Source organism: Pseudophryne corroboree, chromosome 7 (assembly GCF_028390025.1).
Source record: "Pseudophryne corroboree isolate aPseCor3 chromosome 7, aPseCor3.hap2, whole genome shotgun sequence".
NCBI lineage: Eukaryota > Metazoa > Chordata > Amphibia > Anura > Myobatrachidae > Pseudophryne > Pseudophryne corroboree.
Window position 1 is genome coordinate 171,185,585 of NC_086450.1, and position 17,830 is coordinate 171,203,414.

General features: G+C 48.6%; 1 protein-coding gene across 1 annotated transcript in view; it reads right to left on the reverse strand.

Annotated features, from left to right (window-relative positions):
- Positions 1-17,830, reverse strand: part of UBXN4 (UBX domain protein 4) — a 55,893-nt gene that overhangs the window by 25,558 nt on the left and 12,505 nt on the right. The window lies entirely within an intron of this gene.

Genomic DNA, 17,830 nt, shown 5'->3' on the forward strand with positions numbered 1-17,830 from the left:
TTAAATGATATACACAATGGAAACTTTCTGGTTAATCAGTAAAATGCAGGAAAGAAAAAAAAATGTATAGTATGTTTAATTATTACTGGTTTCAGTAGTCTTCATGTACTTCAAATTGTAAAAAATACCCAGACAACTTTATGAAACAGTCTAAAAAGATTTGTAGGCAGATGAAAAAAAGATGGAATAGTGGACGACTGTGTGCAAAGCAAATTATTACTACAGGTTTGTTCAAGCAGCAGAAACTACACAAAAAAGTTGATAAAACTGCAAAAATAGCTGTCTGCTAATACATGTCAGCAAGTGGCATTAACAGTTCATCAAGGGCAGTGGCCTGTGCCACTCCATACAAAAACTAGCACATTGTTCATCCTACAATATAAAGTTACATTTCTCTTACATCCTAGAGAATACTGGGGTCCATTTAGTACCATGGGGTATAGACAGGTCAACTAGAAGCAATGGGCCCTTTAAGAATTTGATAGTGTGGGCCGACTCCTCCCTTTATGCCCCTCCTACCAGACTCAGTTTAGAAAATGTGCCAGGACGAGCCGGTCACGCTGAAGGAAGCTCCTGAAGAGTTTTCTGCATTTATTTTCTCTGTTTGTTGTTTTCAGGCAGGGCTGGTTGGCACCAGCCTGCCTGCTTCGTGGGACTTAGGGGATGGGGGTAACGGCCCAAGCTCTTGAAGGGTTAATGGTCCTGTTACCCGCTGACAGGACACTGAGCTCCTGAGGGAACTATTTGCAGGCCCCACCACGGCGAGCGTACATTCCCGCAGCACACCGCCACCCCTAACAGCGCAGAGGGTACGGAGACGCAGCTTCTAAATGGGGCGGAATGCGTCTCCAGACACAGTACACAACTGCGTCTCAGTACACTGTACCCAGACTGGCAACATAAAAAAGTATTTAAAAAAAAAAAGCAGGAAGACCACGCGCCATTGAAGGGGCGGGGCTTCACTATGAGAGGATCCAGCAGCTCACCAGCGCCATTTTCCCTCTGCGGTGGTCACAGACGCTGACAGGACAGGGACGCGCAGCTCCTCCGGTGTGACTCCAGATTACTTCAGCGGTACCAGGGGGTCATAGCAGGGGGGGTGGGGAGCGACTGTTAGTGTACCAAGTCCCATATCAGGGTACTTAGTCTGCGACCCGGCTAAGCTTAGCATTAGCAATAAGGGTGCGGTGGGGGCTGGCTCCAAACAACTCTGTGTCTCCCTGAAGAGCTCTTAAGGGGTTAATTGTGCTTAACGTGTGTGTGTGTGTGTGTGTGTGTGTGTGTGTGTGTGTGTGTGTGTGTGTGTGTGTGTGTGTTGTCACATTTACATTATGTCAGGCAAAGAGTGTATTTCTTGTACAGCAGAGTGTTTCTCTTTACCAGGGGACTCACTACTGGGTACTCAGGGTTCACAAGCTAGCAGGGCTGAACCAGAGTGGGTTACTTCTCTCAAAGGAATGATTTCCACGCTTTCTACAAAATTGTCCCGCAATGAGAAAGAGACGCAATACTTAAAACAAACTGTGGATGAGTTTATGAACAGATACTCAGTCCCCTCCCATTTGTCCGCAAAAGTGATCTCTGGCCCATATCCTGCAATCTGACTCTGACGGGTCAGACTTGGAGGAGGAGGGTGAGGTAGACTTGGAGGTGGGGGATGTGGCTCTGTCACAGGGAATAGGGGCTCTTATAGAAGCTATCAGAGATGTTCTGCATATTCCTGATAAGGTGTCAGAGGAGAGTGAGGAATCTTATTTTAATGTAAAGAAGTCCTCAGTTACTTTCCCTGTGTCAAAGGAATTGAATACCCTGTTTGAAGAACCGTGGGTTAAGCCTGATAAGAAATTTCAGATCCCTAAAAGGTTGCTCTCATCTTTTCACTTTACTCTGGACTATAGGAAAAAATGGTAAAATCCACCGATAGTGGACGCATCAGTCTCTAGGCTGTCACGTAAAATTGTATTGCCTGTTCCTGAGGATGCCTCCCTAAAAGACACAGCTGATCAAAACATTGAAACTACACTCAAATCCATGAACACAGCTGCTGGGGTGGCCCAAAGACCCACTACTGCATGTGCGTGGATCACTAAAGCCATTGCGAAATGGTCAGGTAACCTAATTGAGGTGTTAGATTCCTTATCTAGGGGGGGATGTTGTCTTACTCCTGCAGCATATACAGGACTCTGCAAACTTTATGTTAGAAGCCATAAAGGACATAGGCGTAATTAATGCACGCACCCCCGCTATGGCAGTGACGGCACGCAGGGGCTTGTGGCTACGCCAGTGGACTGCTGACGCGGACTCCGGGAAAGGCGTGGAAGGCCTACCATTCACAGAAGAGGCCTTGTTTGGAGATGAACTAGACAAATGGATCTCCAAAGCTACTGCGGGTAAGTCTACGTATCTTCCTTCCACAGCCCCCCCCCCAACAAAGAAGACTTATTCAGCTTCTAAGTTACAGTCCTTTCGGACGGCCAAGTTCAAGGGCAAATCCAGAGGTGCTTCTACGTCCTCCAGCGGCGCAAGAGGTAAACCACGCAAACCAGCAACTGTCGGTGCTCAGGAACAGAGCTCAGGCTCTGCTTCCTACAAGACTTCAGCATGACGGTGGACCGCAATGCCTGGAAAGCTGTCGGGTGGGAGCCCGACTACAACTCTTCAGTCAGATCTGGTCAAATTCGTGCCAGGATCCCTGGGTCATAGATCTTATTTCCCAGGACTACAGACTGGAGTTCCAAGGGCTCCCACCTCACAGCTTCTTCAAATCAGGCTTGCCAGTTTCAAAAGAGGCAAGTATAACCTTAAAGCATGCCATCCAAAAACTGGTACAGACTCGGGTCATTGTTCCAGTGCCACCTCATCTACTAAACAAGGAGTACTATTCCAACTTGTTCGATGTACCGAAGCCGGACGGTTCGGTAAGACCGATTCTGAACCTCACTCAAGTCCTTGAACCCGTACTTACAAGTGTTAAAAAATCAAGATGGAGTCTCTGAGAGAGGAGGGGGAATTCCTAGTGTCTTGGAAATATCAAGGATGCGTGCCTTCATATTCCGATCTGGCCGCCACAACAGGCTTATTTACGGTTTGCGCTGCAAGACTGTCACTACCAGTTCCAGGCCCTGCCATTTGGTCTCTCCATGGCACCGAGGGTGTTCACCAAGGTGATGGCAGAGATGATGTTTCTACTCCGCAAACAGGGAGTGAACATAATTCTGTACCTGGACGATATCCTGATAAAAGTGCCGTCCAGGGAGAGGTTGCTGGACAGCATTGCTCTCAACCAAACTCCACCAGGATCACGGGTGGATTCTGAACCTTCCGAAATCTCATCTAGAGCCAACACGGAGGCTACCATTCCTGGGAATGATACTGGACACAGAGTCACAAAAGGTGTTCCTTCCGTTGGAAAAGGCATTGGTAATCCAGTCGATGGTTCGGGAAGTCCTGAAGCCAACCTGGGTGTCAGTGCATCTGTGCATTCACCTTCTGAAGAAGAGAGTGGCCTCTTACGAGGCATTTCAATATGGAAGGTTTCACGCAAGACCCTTCCAGCTCGATCTGTTGGACAAATGGTCCGAATCGCATCTTCACATGCACCAGAGGATCAGTCTGTCGCCAAAGGCCAGGATCTCCCTTCTGTGGTGGCTGCAGACTTCTCACCTCATCGCAGGACGGAAGTTCGGAATTCAGAACTGGGTTCTGTTAACCACAGACGCAAGCCTCACAGGTTGGGGAGCAGTCACTCAGGGGGTGCAGTTTCAGGGAAGATAGTCAAGTCAGGAAGTCATCCTTCCAATCAACATTCTGGAACTCAGTGCCATATACAACGCCCTTCTGCAGGCCTCACATCTTCTTCAGGATTGGGCAATTTAGGTTCAGTTGGACAATGTGACAGCAGTAACGTACATAAACCGACAGGGTGGAACGAAAAGCAGAGCAGCAATGTCAGAGGTGTCAAGAATTCTCCTCTGGGCAGAAAGAAACGCTGTGGCGTTGTCAGCCGTCTTCATTCCCGGAGTAGACAACTGGGAAGCAGATTTCCTCAGCAGACACGACCTACACCCGGGGGAGTGGGGCCTTCACCCGGAAGTGTTCAGGTGCTTGACTAGTCGATGGGGATATTCACAGGTCAACATGATGGCCTCTCGTCTCAACAAGAAGCTCAGACGGTATTGTTCCAGGTAGAGAGACCCACAGGCGGTGGCGATAGACGCCTGACTACTCCATGGGTCTATCAGATGGTGTACGTATTTCCTCCACTTCCTCTGATCCCAAGAATTCTAAAACGAATAAAAAGGGAAAAGGTTCAAGCAATACTCATTGCTCTAACAAGTATATGCACTGGATGCAGCCCTGCTCTACAGAAATAAGCTGCTGGTTTTTAATACATGGAATTTACCCTTCAGAATTCCAAAATACATAAACGGATACAAAAAAAAGGATTTAAAAACCTAGCACTGCTTTTTTTTTTTAAAGTATTGAAACTTCAAAGATAAAACATCTGACGAGAAAACTTGGAAACATGAGACTTCATCCACATCAGCAATTAGGTGCTTCCACGTAATTGACAAGACACTCAGATTAAAATTCAATCTTGCATTCCTATAAAGGTATCTTTAGACCAGTGGAAGCTGGATGATTACTTTATCAGAGGAAGTGGACCATAAGAATGACACTTACATTAGTGTTCAGTATAGAGTGCACTGAAACGTTTCTTTCTAGTCCCCCAAACGCTGCAGATAGGAGGCAGGCAGACCGATGTACTTAAAAACACACACAGGTTTATTCATGGAACATAGTGAACATGAATACTGCAACAGACGTGCCGCAGTCGGTGGGCAATTCGTCACAGCAGAAAAACTTCTTATAGGAATGCGAGATTGAATTTTAATGCGAGTGTCTTTTCAATTACGTGGAACCACCTGATTGCTGATGTGGATGAAGTCTCCGGTTTCCAAGTTTTCTCGTCCGATGTTTTATCTTTGAAGTTTCAATACTTTTAAAAACTAGAGCTTTTTTTTTTTAATCGTTTTTTTGTATCAATACTCATTGCTCTGGTATAGGCCAAGAAGGGCCTGGTACGCGGACCTTCTGGAGATGCTCCTCGAAGATCCGTGGCCTCTACCTCTTCGAGAGGATCTTCTGCAGCAGGGCCCGTTCATCTATTAGGACTTACAGCAGCTACGTTTGACGGCATGGAAGTTGAACGGCTGATTCTAGCCAGCAGAGGGATCCCTAACAAGGTTATCCCAATAATGATCCAAGCCAGGAAGGGGGTAACGTCTAAGCATTACCATCGTATTTGGAAAAAATACGTTTCTTGGTGTGAGAGCAGAAATTATTCTGCGGTGGAATTTCATCTGGGACATGTCCTGCTTTTTCTGCAGGCAGGCGTGGATGTGAGCCTGCGTCTGGGCTCCATAAAAGTCCACATTTCGGCCTTGTCCATTTTCTTTTAGAAACAATTGGCTTCTCTCCCTGAGGTCCAGACGTTCTTGAAAGGTGTTCTGCACATCCAATGTGGTGATGCAGTTCCTCCAATCGGAACGGTTTGAACCATTACAGGAGGTGGACGTAAAATATCTTACGTGGAAGACCGTCACACTGTTGGCCTTGGCTTCAGCAAGACATGTGTCGGAGCTGGGGAATTTGTCTCACAAAAGTCCCTATTTAATTTTCTATGAGGACAGAGCTGAACTCATAACGTGTCAGCAATTTCTTTCTAAAGTGGTGTTCGCATTTCACATCAACCAACCTATTGTGTTTCTGGTTGTTACAGACACCTCTGCCACTTCAAAGTCTTTGGATGTTGTGAGGGCTTTGAAGGTGTATGTGAAAAGAACAGCTCATCACAGAAAGATGGACTCGCTGTTTGTTCTTTATGATTCCAATAAGATTGGGTGTCCTGCTTCAAAGCAGACAATTACACGCTGGGTTCCTGCAGAACTCATTGGCCTCTGAGGACCTTCAGTTTGGACAAAGTATCGAACTTGTAGAACTTAGCAAACGTGTTCGAACCTGACCAAGTAGCTGCTCGGCAGAGCTGTAAAGCCGAGACACCCCTGGCAGCCGCCCAGGAAGAACCCACCAATCTGGTAGAGTGGGCCTATACAGATTTTGGACACGGCAAACCTGCCGTGGAATAAGCATGCTGGGTAGTAAATGTTTGATTACCCAAGGGTACTCGGGCGCTTTGGGTATAAGGTGTTTCACCGAGCTGCTACCTTAAATTAGGGGGAGTCACCCCCACAAGGTAGATAACAAAGGAAAATGGAAGGCTGCGCTAAATAAATACGTTCTGACAATAATGATGTTAGTATATTACTAGTACAATTTATTATAAACAGATAATATCACTAAATTCTTATGATCAATATGTCATAAAATGCATGCAACATAAATAAAACTTGATAAAATCATACAGTAGATATAATAAAAATAAGAATTTACTTACCGATAATTCTATTTCTCGTAGTCCGTAGTGGATGCTGGGAACTCCGTAAGGACCATGGGGAATAGCGGCTCCGCAGGAGACTGGGCACATCTAAAGAAAGCTTTAGGACTATCTGGTGTGCACTGGCTCCTCCCCCTATGACCCTCCTCCAAGCCTCAGTAAGGATACTGTGCCCGGACGAGCGTACACAATAAGGAAGGATTTTGAATCCCGGGTAAGACTCATACCAGCCACACCAATCACACCGTACAACTTGTGATATGAAAATAAGATTTTACTCACCGATAAATCTATTTCTCGTAGTCCGTAGTGGATGCTGGGGACTCCGTCAGGACCATGGGGAATAGCGGCTCCGCAGGAGACAGGGCACAAAAAGTAAAAGCTTTTGGACCTAGGTGGTGTGCACTGGCTCCTCCCCCTATGACCCTCCTCCAAGCCTCAGTTAGGATACTGTGCCCGGACGAGCGTACACAATAAGGAAGGATTTTGAATCCCGGGTAAGAGACTCATACCAGCCACACCAATCACACCGTACAACTTGTGATCTGAACCCAGTTAACAGTATGATAACAGAGGAGCCTCTGAAAAGATGGCTTCCAACAATAATAACCCGATTTTTGTAACAATAACTATGTACAAGTATTGCAGACAATCCGCACTTGGGATGGGCGCCCAGCATCCACTACGGACTACGAGAAATAGAATTAATCGGTAAGTAAATTCTTATTTTCTCTGACGTCCTAAGTGGATGCTGGGGACTCCGTCAGGACCATGGGGATTATACCAAAGCTCCCAAACGGGCGGGAGAGTGCGGATGACTCTGCAGCACCGAATGAGAGAACTCAAGGTCCTCCTTAGCCAGGGTATCAAATTTGTAGAATTTTACAAACGTGTTCTCCCCTGACCACTTAGCTGCTCGGCAGCGTTGTAATGCAGAGACCCCTCGGGCAGCCGCCCAAGGTGAGCCCACCTTCCTTGTGGAGTGGGCATTTACAGATTTTGGCTGTGGCAGGCCTGCCACAGAATGCGCAAGTTGAATTGTGCTACAAATCCAACGAGCAACCGTCTGCTTAGACGCAGGAACACCCAGCTTGTTGGGTGCATACAGTATAAACAGCGAGTCAGCCTTTCTGACTCCAGCCGTCCTTTAAATATATATATATATATTTTTTTAAGGCTCTGACAACGTCGAACAACTTGGAGTCCTCCAAGTCGCTAGAAGCCGCAGGCACCACAATAGGTTGGTTCAGGTGAAACGCTGATACCACCTTAGGGAGAAACTGAGGACGCGTCCGCAGTTCTGCCCTGTCCCAATGGAAAATCAGATATGGGCTTTTGTACGATAAAGCCGCCAATTCTTACACTCTCCTGGCCGAAGCCAGGGCCAGTAGCATGGTCACTTTCCATGTAAGATATTTCAAATCCACCGATTTGAGTGGCTCAAACCAATGGGATTTGAGAAATCCCAAAACTACATTGAGATCCCACGGTGCCACTGGAGGCACAACCGGGCTGTATATGTAGTACTCCTTTGACAAAAGCTTGGACTTCAGGAATTGAAGCCAATTCTTTCTGGAAGAAAATCGACAGGGCCGAAATTTGAACCTTAATGGACCCCAATTTGAGGCCCATAGACAATCCTGTTTGCAGGAAATGTAGGAATCGACCCAGTTGAAATTCCTCCGTCGGAGCCCTCTCCTTCAGGATCCGGCGTTCAACCGCCATGCCGTCAAACGCAGCCGCGGTAAGTCTAGAGGTAGAGTGCACGGATCCTCCGTGCGCATCTCTTGAAGTTCCGGGTACCAAGTCCTTCTTGGCCAATCCGGAGCCACGATTATCGTTCTTACTCCCCTTCGCCTTATAATTCTCAGTACCTTGGGTATGAGAGGCAGAGGGGGGAACACATACATTGACTGGTACACCCATGGTGTTACCAATGCGTCCCCAGCTATTGCCTGAGGGTCTCTTGACCCGGCGCAATACCTGTCCAGTTTTTTGTTGAGGCGGGACGCCATCATGTCCACCTTTGGTTTTTCCCAACGGTACACAATCATGTGGAAGACTTCTGGGTGAAGTCCCCACTCTCCCGGGTGGTGATCGTGTCTGCTGAGGAAGTCTGCTTCCCAGTTGTCCACTCCCGGAATGAACACTGCTGACAGTGCTATCACATGATTTTCTGCCCAGCGAAAAATCCTTGCAGCTTCTGCCATTGCCCTCCTGCTTCTTGTGTCGCCCTGTCTGTTTACGTGGGCGACTGCCGTGGTGTTGTCCTACTGGATCAACACCGGCTGACCCTGAAGCAGAGGTCTTGCCAGGCTTAGAGCATTGTAAATTGCCCTTAGCTCCAGTATATTTATGTGAAGTGAAGTCTCCAGGCTTGACCACACTCCCTGGAAATTTCTTCCCTGTGTGACTGCTCCCCAGCCTCTCAGGCTGGCATTCGTGGTCACCAGGACCCAGTCCTGAATGCCGAATCTGCGGCCCTCCAAAAAGGTGAGCACTCTGCAACCACCACAGAAGAGACCCCCTTGTCCTTGGAGACGGGGCTATCCGCTGATGCATCTGAAGATGCGATCCGGACCATTTGTCCAGCAGATCCCACTGAAAGGTTCTTGCGTGGAATCTGCCGAATGGAATCGCTTCGTAAGAAGCCATCATTTACCCAGGACTCTTGTGCATTGATGCACTGACACTTTTCTTGGTTTTAGGAGGTTCCTGACTAGCTCGGATAACTCCCTGGCTTTCTCCTCCGGGAGAAAAACCTTTTTCTGAACTGTGTCCAGAATCATCCCTAGGAACAGCAGACGTGTTGTCGGGATCAGCTGGGATTTTGGAATATTTAGAATCCACCCGTGCTGTTGTAGCACTACTTGGTATAGTGCTACTGCGACCTCTAACTGTTCTCTGGATCTTGCCCTTATCAGGAGAACGTTCAAGTAAGGGATAATTAATACGCCTTTTCTTTGAAGTAGAAACATCATTTCAGCCTTTACCTTGGTAAAGACCCGGGGTGCCGTGGACAATCCAAACGGCAACGTCTGAAACTGATAGTGACAGTTTTGTAGCACGAACCTGAGGTACCCTTGGTGTGAAGGGCAAATTGGGACATGGAGGTAAGCATCCTTGATGTCCCAGGACACCATAAAGTCCCCTTCTTCCAGATTCGCTATCACTGCTCTGAGTGATTTCACCTTGAACTTGAACCTTTGTATGTAAGTGTTCAAAAGATTTCAGACTTAGAATAGGTCTCACCGAGCCGTCCGGCTTCGGTACCACAAACAGCGTGGAATAATACCCCTTTCCTTGTTGTAGTAGGGGTACCTTGACTATTACTTGCTGGGAATACAGCTTGTGAATAGCTTCCAACACCGTCTCCCTGTCGGAGGGAGATGTTGGTAAAGCAGACTTCAGGAATCTGCGAGGAAGAGACGTCTCGAATTCCAATCTGTACCCCTGTGATACTACCTGCAGGATCCAGGGGTCGACTTGCGAGTGAGCCCACTGCGCGCTGAAATTCTTGAGACGACCCCCCCACCGGACCTGAGTCCGCTTGTAGGGCCCCAGCGACATGCTGAGGACTTTTCAGAAGCGGAGGAAGGCTTCTGCTCCTGGGAAGGAGCTGCTTGCTGCAGTCTCTTACCCTTTCCTTTGCCTCGGGCAGATATGAATGGCCTTTTGCCCGCTTGTTCTTATGAGAACGAAAAGGACTGAGGCTGAAAAGACGGTGTCTTTTTCTGTTAAGAGGTGACCTGAGGTAAAAAAGGTGGATTTTCCGGCTGTTGCCGTGGCCACCAAGTCCGATAGACCGACCCCAAATAATTCCTCCCCTTTATACGGCAAACTTCCATATGCCGCTTGGAATCCGCATAACCTGACCACTGTCGCGTCCATAAACTTCTTCTGGCAGAAATGGACAGCGCACTTACCCTTGATGCCAGAGTGCCAATATCCCTCTGTGCATCTCGCATATAAAGAAAATGCATCCTTTAAATGCTCTATAGTCAATAAAATATTGTCGCTATTCAGGGTATCAATATTTCCAGTCAGAGATTCCGACCAAACCCCCCCAGCACTGCACATCCATGCTGGAGCGATTGCTGGTCGCAGTATAACATCAGTATGTGTGTATATACTTTTTAGAGTATTTTCCAGCCTCCTATCAGCTGGATCTTTGAGGGCGGCCGTATCAGGAGACGGTAACGCCACTTGTTTTGATAAGCGTGTGAGCGCCTTATCTACCCTAGGGGGTGTTTCCCAGCGCGCCCTAACCTCTGGCGGGAAAGGGTATAATGCCAATAACTTCTTTGAAATTAGCAACTTCCTATCGGGGGTAACCCACGCTTCATCACACACTTCAATCAATTTTTCTGATTCAGGAAAAACTACAGGTAGTTTTTTTCACACCCCACATAATACCCATTTTTGTGGTACTTGTAGTATCAGAAATATGTAACGCCTCCTTCATTGCCGTGATTATGTAACGTGTGGCCCTACTGGAAAATACGTTTGTTTCTTCACCGTCGACACTGGAGTCAGTGTCCGTGTCTGTGTCTATGTCGACCGACTGAGGTAATGGGCGTTTTAAAGCCCCTGACGGTGTTTGAGACGCCTGGACAGGTACTAATTGGTTTGCCGGCCGTCTCATATCGTCAACCGACCTTGTAGCGTGTTGACACTATCACGTAATTCCATAAATAAAGCCATCCATTCCGGTGTCGACTCCCTAGGGGGTGACATCCCATTACAGGCAATTGCTCCGCCTCCACTAACATCGTCCTCATACCTGTCGACACACACGTACCGACACACAGCACACACACAGGGAATGCTCTGATAGAGGACAGGACCCCACTAGCCCTTTGGGGAGACAGAGGGAGAGTTTGCCAGCACACACCAAGGCGCTATAATTATACAGGGACAACCTTATAGTAAGTGTTTTCCCTTATAGCAGCTTAATATATTAATATCGCCAAAATATGCCCCCCCTCTCTGTTTTAACCCTGTTTCTGTAGTGCAGTGCAGGGGAGAGCCTGGGAGCCTTCCCACCAGCGGGATCTGTGTGGGAAAAATGGCGCTGTGTGCTGAGGAGATAGGCCCCGCCCCCTTCACGGCGGGCTCTTCTCCCGGTTTTTTCTGTAATCCTGGCAGGGGTTAAATACATCCATATAGCCCAGGGGCTATATGTGATGTATTTTTAGCCAGTAAAGGTAATTACATTGCTGCCCAGGGCGCCCCCCCCCAGCGCCCTGCACCCTCAGTGACCGCGGTGTGAAGTGTGCTGAGAGCAATGGCGCACAGCTGCAGTGCTGTGCGCTACCTTAAGAAGACTGGGATGTCTTCAGCCGCCGATTTCTGGACCTCTTCTCTCTTCAGCATCTGTAAGGGGGCCGGCGGCGCGGCTCCGGTGACCCATCCAGGCTGTACCTGTGATCGTCCCTCTGGAGCTAGTGTCCAGTAGCCTAAGAAGCCAATCCATCCTGCACGCAGGTGAGTTCGCTTCTTCTCCCCTTAGTCCCGCGTTGCAGTGAGCCTGTTGCCAGCAGGACTCACTGAAAATAAAAAACCTAACAAACTTTTATTCTAAGCAGCTCTTTAGGAGAGCCACCTAGATTGCACCCTTCTCGGCCGGGCACAAAAACCTAACTGAGGCTTGGAGGAGGGTCATAGGGGGAGGAGCCAGTGCACACCACCTAGTGGTCAAACTTTTAATTTTGTGCCCTGTCTCCTGCGGAGCCGCTAATCCCCATGGTCCTGACGGAGTCCCCAGCATCCACTTAGGACGTCAGAGAAATAGATTTATCGGTGAGTAAAATCTTATTTTCTCTAACGTCCTAAGTGGATGCTGGGGACTCCGTCAGGACCATGGGGATTATACCAAAGCTCCCAAACGGGCGGGAGAGTGCGGATGACTCTGCAGCACCGAATGAGAGAACTCCAGGTCCTCCTCAGCCAGGGTATCAAATTTGTAGAATTTAGCAAACGTGTTTGCCCCTGACCAAGTAGCTGCTCGGCAAAGTTGTAAAGCCGAGACCCCTCGGGCAGCCGCCCAAGATGAGCCCACCTTCCTTGTGGAATGGGCTTTTACAGATTTTGGCTGTGGCAGGCCTGCCACAGAATGTGCAAGCTGAATTGTACTACAAATCCAACGCGCAATAGTCTGCTTAGAAGCAGGAGCACCCAGCTTGTTGGGTGCATACAGGATAAACAGCGAGTCAGATTTCCTGACTCCAGCCGTCCTGGAAACATATATTTTCAGGGCCCTGACTACGTCCAGCAACTTGGAGTCCTCCAAGTCCCTAGTAGCCGCAGGCACCACAATAGGTTGGTTTAGGTGAAACGCTGAAACCACCTTAGGAAGAAATTGAGGACGAGTCCTCAATTCCGCCCTATCCGAATGAAATATCAGGTAAGGGCTTTTATAGGATAAAGCCGCCAATTCAGATACTCGCCTGGCAGAAGCCAGGGCCAACAACATTACCACTTTCCATGTGAGATATTTTAATTCCACCGTGGCAAGTGGCTCAAACCAATGTGATTTTAGGAATCCCAAAACTACATTGAGATCCCAAGGTGCCACTGGGGGCACAAAGGGAGGCTGTATATGCAGTACCCCTTTTACAAAAGTCTGAACTTCAGGGAATGAAGCCAATTCTCTCTGAAAGAAAATCGACAAGGCCGAAATTTGAACCTTAATGGACCCTAACTTTAGGCCCATGGACAGTCCTGTTTGCAGGAAATGTAGGAAACGACCTAGTTGAAATTCCTCTGTCGGGGCCTTCTTGGTCTCGCACCACATTTTCGCCAAATACGGTGATAATGCTGTGCGGTTACATCCTTCCTAGCTTTAATCAGGGTAGGAATAACTTCATCTGGAATGCCTTTTTCCTTCAGAATCCGGCGTTCAACCGCCATGCCGTCAAACGCAGCCGCGGTAAGTCTTGGAACAGACAGGGTCCCTGCTGAAGCAGGTCCCTTCTTAGCGGCAGAGGCCACGGGTCCTCTGTAAGCATCTCTTGAAGTTCCGGGTACCAAGTCCTTCTTGGCCAATCCGGAGCCACTAGTATAGTTCTTACTCCTCTCCGTCTTATAATTCTCAGTACCTTGGGTAAGAGAGGCAGAGGAGGGAACACATACACCGACTGGAACACCCAAGGTGTTACCAGAGCGTCCACAGCTATTGCCTGCGGGTCTCTTGACCTGGCGCAATACCTGTCTAGTTTTTTGTTGAGGCGTGACGCCATCATGTCCACCTTTGGTTTTTCCCAACGGTTCACAATCATGAGGAAGACTTCCGGATGAAGTCCCCACTCCCCCGGGTGTAGGTCGTGTCTGCTGAGGAAGTCTGCTTCCCAGTTGTCCACTCCCGGAATGAACACTGCTGACAGTGCTATCACATGATTTTCCGCCCATTGCAGAATCCTTGCAGCTTCTGTCATTGCCCTCCTGCTTCTTGTGCCGCCCTGCCTGTTTATGTGGGCGACTGCTGTGATGTTGTCCGACTGGATCAACACCGGCTGACCCTGAAGCAGAGGCTTTGCTAGGCTTAGAGCATTGTAAATTGCCCTTAGTTCCAGTATATTTATGTGAAGTGAAGTCTCCAGGCTTGACCACACTCCCTGGAAGTTTCTTCCTTGTGTGACTGCTCCCCAGCCTCTCAGGCTGGCATCCGTGGTCACCAGGATCCAGTCCTGAATGCCGAATCTGCGGCCCTCTAGGAGATGAGCACTTTGCAGCCACCACAGAAGAGATACCCTTGTCCTTGGAGACAGGGTTATTTTCTGATGCATCTGAAGATGCGATCCGGACCATTTGTCCAGCAGATCCCACTGAAAAATTCTTGCGTGGAATCTGCCGAATGGAATCGCTTCGTAAGAAGCCACCATTTTTCCCAGGACCCTTGTGCATTGATGCACTGACACCTTTCCTGGTTTTAGGAGGTTCCTGACTAGCTCGGATAACTCCCTGGCTTTCTCCTCCGGGAGAAACACCTTTTTCTGGACTGTGTCCAGAATCATCCCTAGGAACAGCAGACGTGTCGTCGGAATCAGCTGCGATTTTGGAATATTTAAAATCCACCCGTGCTGTTGTAGTACTTCTTGAGATAGTGCTACTCCGACTTCTAACTGTTCTCTGGACCTTGCCCTTATTAGGAGATCGTCCAAGTAAGGGATAATTAATACGCCTTTTCTTCGAAGAAGAATCATCATTTCGGCCATTACCTTGGTAAAGACCCGGGGTGCCGTGGACAATCCAAACGGCAGCGTCTGAAACTGATAATGACAGTTCTGTATTACGAACCTGAGATACCCTTGGTGAGAAGGGCAAATCGGGACATGGAGATAGGCATCCTTGATGTCCAGAGACACCATATAGTCCCCTTCTTCCAGGTTCGCTATCACTGCTCTGAGTGATTCCATCTTGAATTTGAACCTTTTGATATAAGTGTTCAAAGATTTTAGATTTAAAATCGGTCTCACCGAACCGTCTGGTTTCGGTACCACAAACAGTGTGGAGTAATATCCCTTCCCTTGTTGTAGGAGGGGTACTTTTATTATCACCTGTTGGGAGTACAGCTTGTGAATGGCTCCCAATACCGCCTCCCTGTCGGAGGGAGCTATTGGTAAAGCAGACTTCAGGAACCGGCGAGGGAGAGACGTCTCGAATTCCAATTTGTACCCCTGAGATACTACTTGCAGGATCCAGGGGTTCACTTGCGAGTGAGCCCACTGCGCGCTGAAATTTCTGAGATGACCTCCCACCGTACCTGAGTCTGCTTGTAAGGACCCAGCGTCATGCTGAGGACTTGGCAGAAGCGGAAGAGGGCTTCTGTTCTTGGGAAGAAGCTGTCTGCTGCAGTCTTTTTCCCCTTCCTCTACCCCGGGGCAGATATGACTGTCCTTTTGTCCGCTTGCCTTTATGGGAACGAAAGGACTGATGCTGAAAAGACGGTGTCTTTTTCTGTTGAGAGGTGACTTGAGGTAAAAATGTGGATTTCCCAGCCGTTGCCGTGGTTACCAGGTCTGATAGACCGACCCCAAATAACTCCTCCCCTTTATACGGCAATACCTCCATGTGCCGTTTTGAATCCGCATCACCTGACCACTGTCGCGTCCATAACCCTCTTCTGGCAGAAATGGACAGCGCACTTACTCTTGATGCCAGAGTGCAAATATCTCTCTGTGCATCTCGCATATATAAAAATGCATCTTTTAATTGCTCAATAGTCAATAAAATACTGTCCCTATCCAGGGTATCAATATTCTCAGTCAGGGAGTCCGACCACGCCACCCCAGCACTGCACATCCAGGCTGAGGCGATTGCTGGTCGCAGTATAACACCAGTATGTGTGTATATACTTTTAAGGATATTTTCCAGCCTCCTATCTGCTGGCTCCTTAAGGGCGGCCGTTTCTGGAGACGGTAACGCCACTTGTTTTGATAAGCGTGTGAGCGGGTGTAGGGGGTGTTTCCCAACGAGCCCTAACCTCTGGTGGGAAGGGATATAGTGCCAATAATTTTTTAGAAATTAGCAGTTTTTTGTCGGGGGTAACCCACGCTTCATCACACACTTCATTCAATTCCTCTGATTCAGGAAAAACTACGGGTAGTTTTTTCACACCCACATAATACCCCTTTTCGTGGTACTTGCAGTATCAGAGATGTGCAAAACCTCCTTCATTGCCGTGATCATGTAACGTGTGGCCCTACTGGAAAATACGTTTGTTTCTTCACCGTCGACACTGGAGTCAGTGTCTGTGTCTGGGTCCGTGTCGACCCACTGAGGTAACGGGCGTTTTATAGCCCCTGACGGTGTTTGAGACGCCTGGACAGGCACTAACTGAGCTGCCGGCTGTCTCATGTCGTCAACAGTTTTTTGTAACGTGCCGACACTGTCACGTAATTCCTTAATTACGGCCATCCATTCAGGTGTCGACTCCCTAGGGGGTGACATCACCATTATAGGCAATTGCTCCGCCTCCACATCATTTTCCTCCTCATACATGTCGACACACATGTACCGACACCCAGCACACACACAGGGAATGCTCTGATAGAGGACAGGACCCCACTTAGCCCCTTGGGGAGACAGAGGGAGAGTTTGCCAGCACACACCAGAGCGCTATATATGTATAGGGACAACCTTACAATAAGTGTCTATCCCTTATAGCTGCTTATATCTGTTATTTTGCCAAATAAGTGCCCCCCTCTCTTTTTTACCCTGTTTCTGTAGTGCAGGATGCAGGGGAGATTCTGGGAGCCTTCCTACCAGCGGAGCTGTGTGGGAAAAATGGCGCTGTGTGCTGAGGAGATAGGCCCCGCCCCCTTCTCGGCGGGCTCTTCTCCCGCTTTTTTCTGGAAAACTGGCAGGGGTTAAATACATCCATATAGCCCAGGAGCTATATGTGATGTATTTTTTGCCAAATAAGGTAAATTAATTGCTTCCCAGGGCGCCCCCCCCAGCGCCCTGCACCCTCAGTGACCGAAGTGTGAAGTGTGCTGAGAGCAATGGCGCACAGCTGCAGTGCTGTGCGCTACCTTATGAAAACAGGAAAGTCTTCTGCCGCCGATTTATGGACCTCTTCTTGCTTCAGCATCTGTAAGGGGGCCGGCGGCGCGGCTCCGGGACCCATCCATGGCTGGGCCTGTGATCGTCCCTCTGGAGCGAATGTCCAGTAGCCAAGAAGCCCAATCCACTCTGCACGCAGGTGAGTTCGCTTCTTCTCCCCTTAGTCCCACGCTGCAGTGAGCCTGTTGCCAGCAGGACTCACTGAAAATAAAAAAACCTAAGTATACTTTTACTTCTAAGCAGCTCAGGAGAGCCACCTAGATTGCACCCTTCTCGGCCGGGCACAAAGATCTAACTGAGGCTTGGAGGAGGGTCATAGGGGGAGGAGCCAGTGCACACCACCTAGGTCCAAAAGCTTTTACTTTTTGTGCCCTGTCTCCTGCGGAGCCGCTATTCCCCATGGTCCTGACGGAGTCCCCAGCATCCACTTAGGACGTTAGAGAAACCCAGTTAACAGCATGATAACAGAGGAGCCTCTGAATAGATGGCTCACAACAAGAACCCGATTAGTTAACAATAACTATGTACAAGTATTGCAGACAATCCGCACTTGGGATGGGCGCCCAGCATCCGCTACGGACTACGAGAAATAGAATTATCGGTAAGTAAATTCTTATTTTCTCTGACATCCTAGTGGATGCTGGGAACTCCGTAAGGACCATGGGGATTATACCAAAGCTCCCAAACGGGCGGGAGAGTGCGGATGACTCTGCAGCACCGAATGAGAGAACTCCAGGTCCTCCTCAGCCAGGGTATCAAATTCGTAGAATTTAGCAAACGTGTTTGCCCCTGACCAAGTAGCTGCTC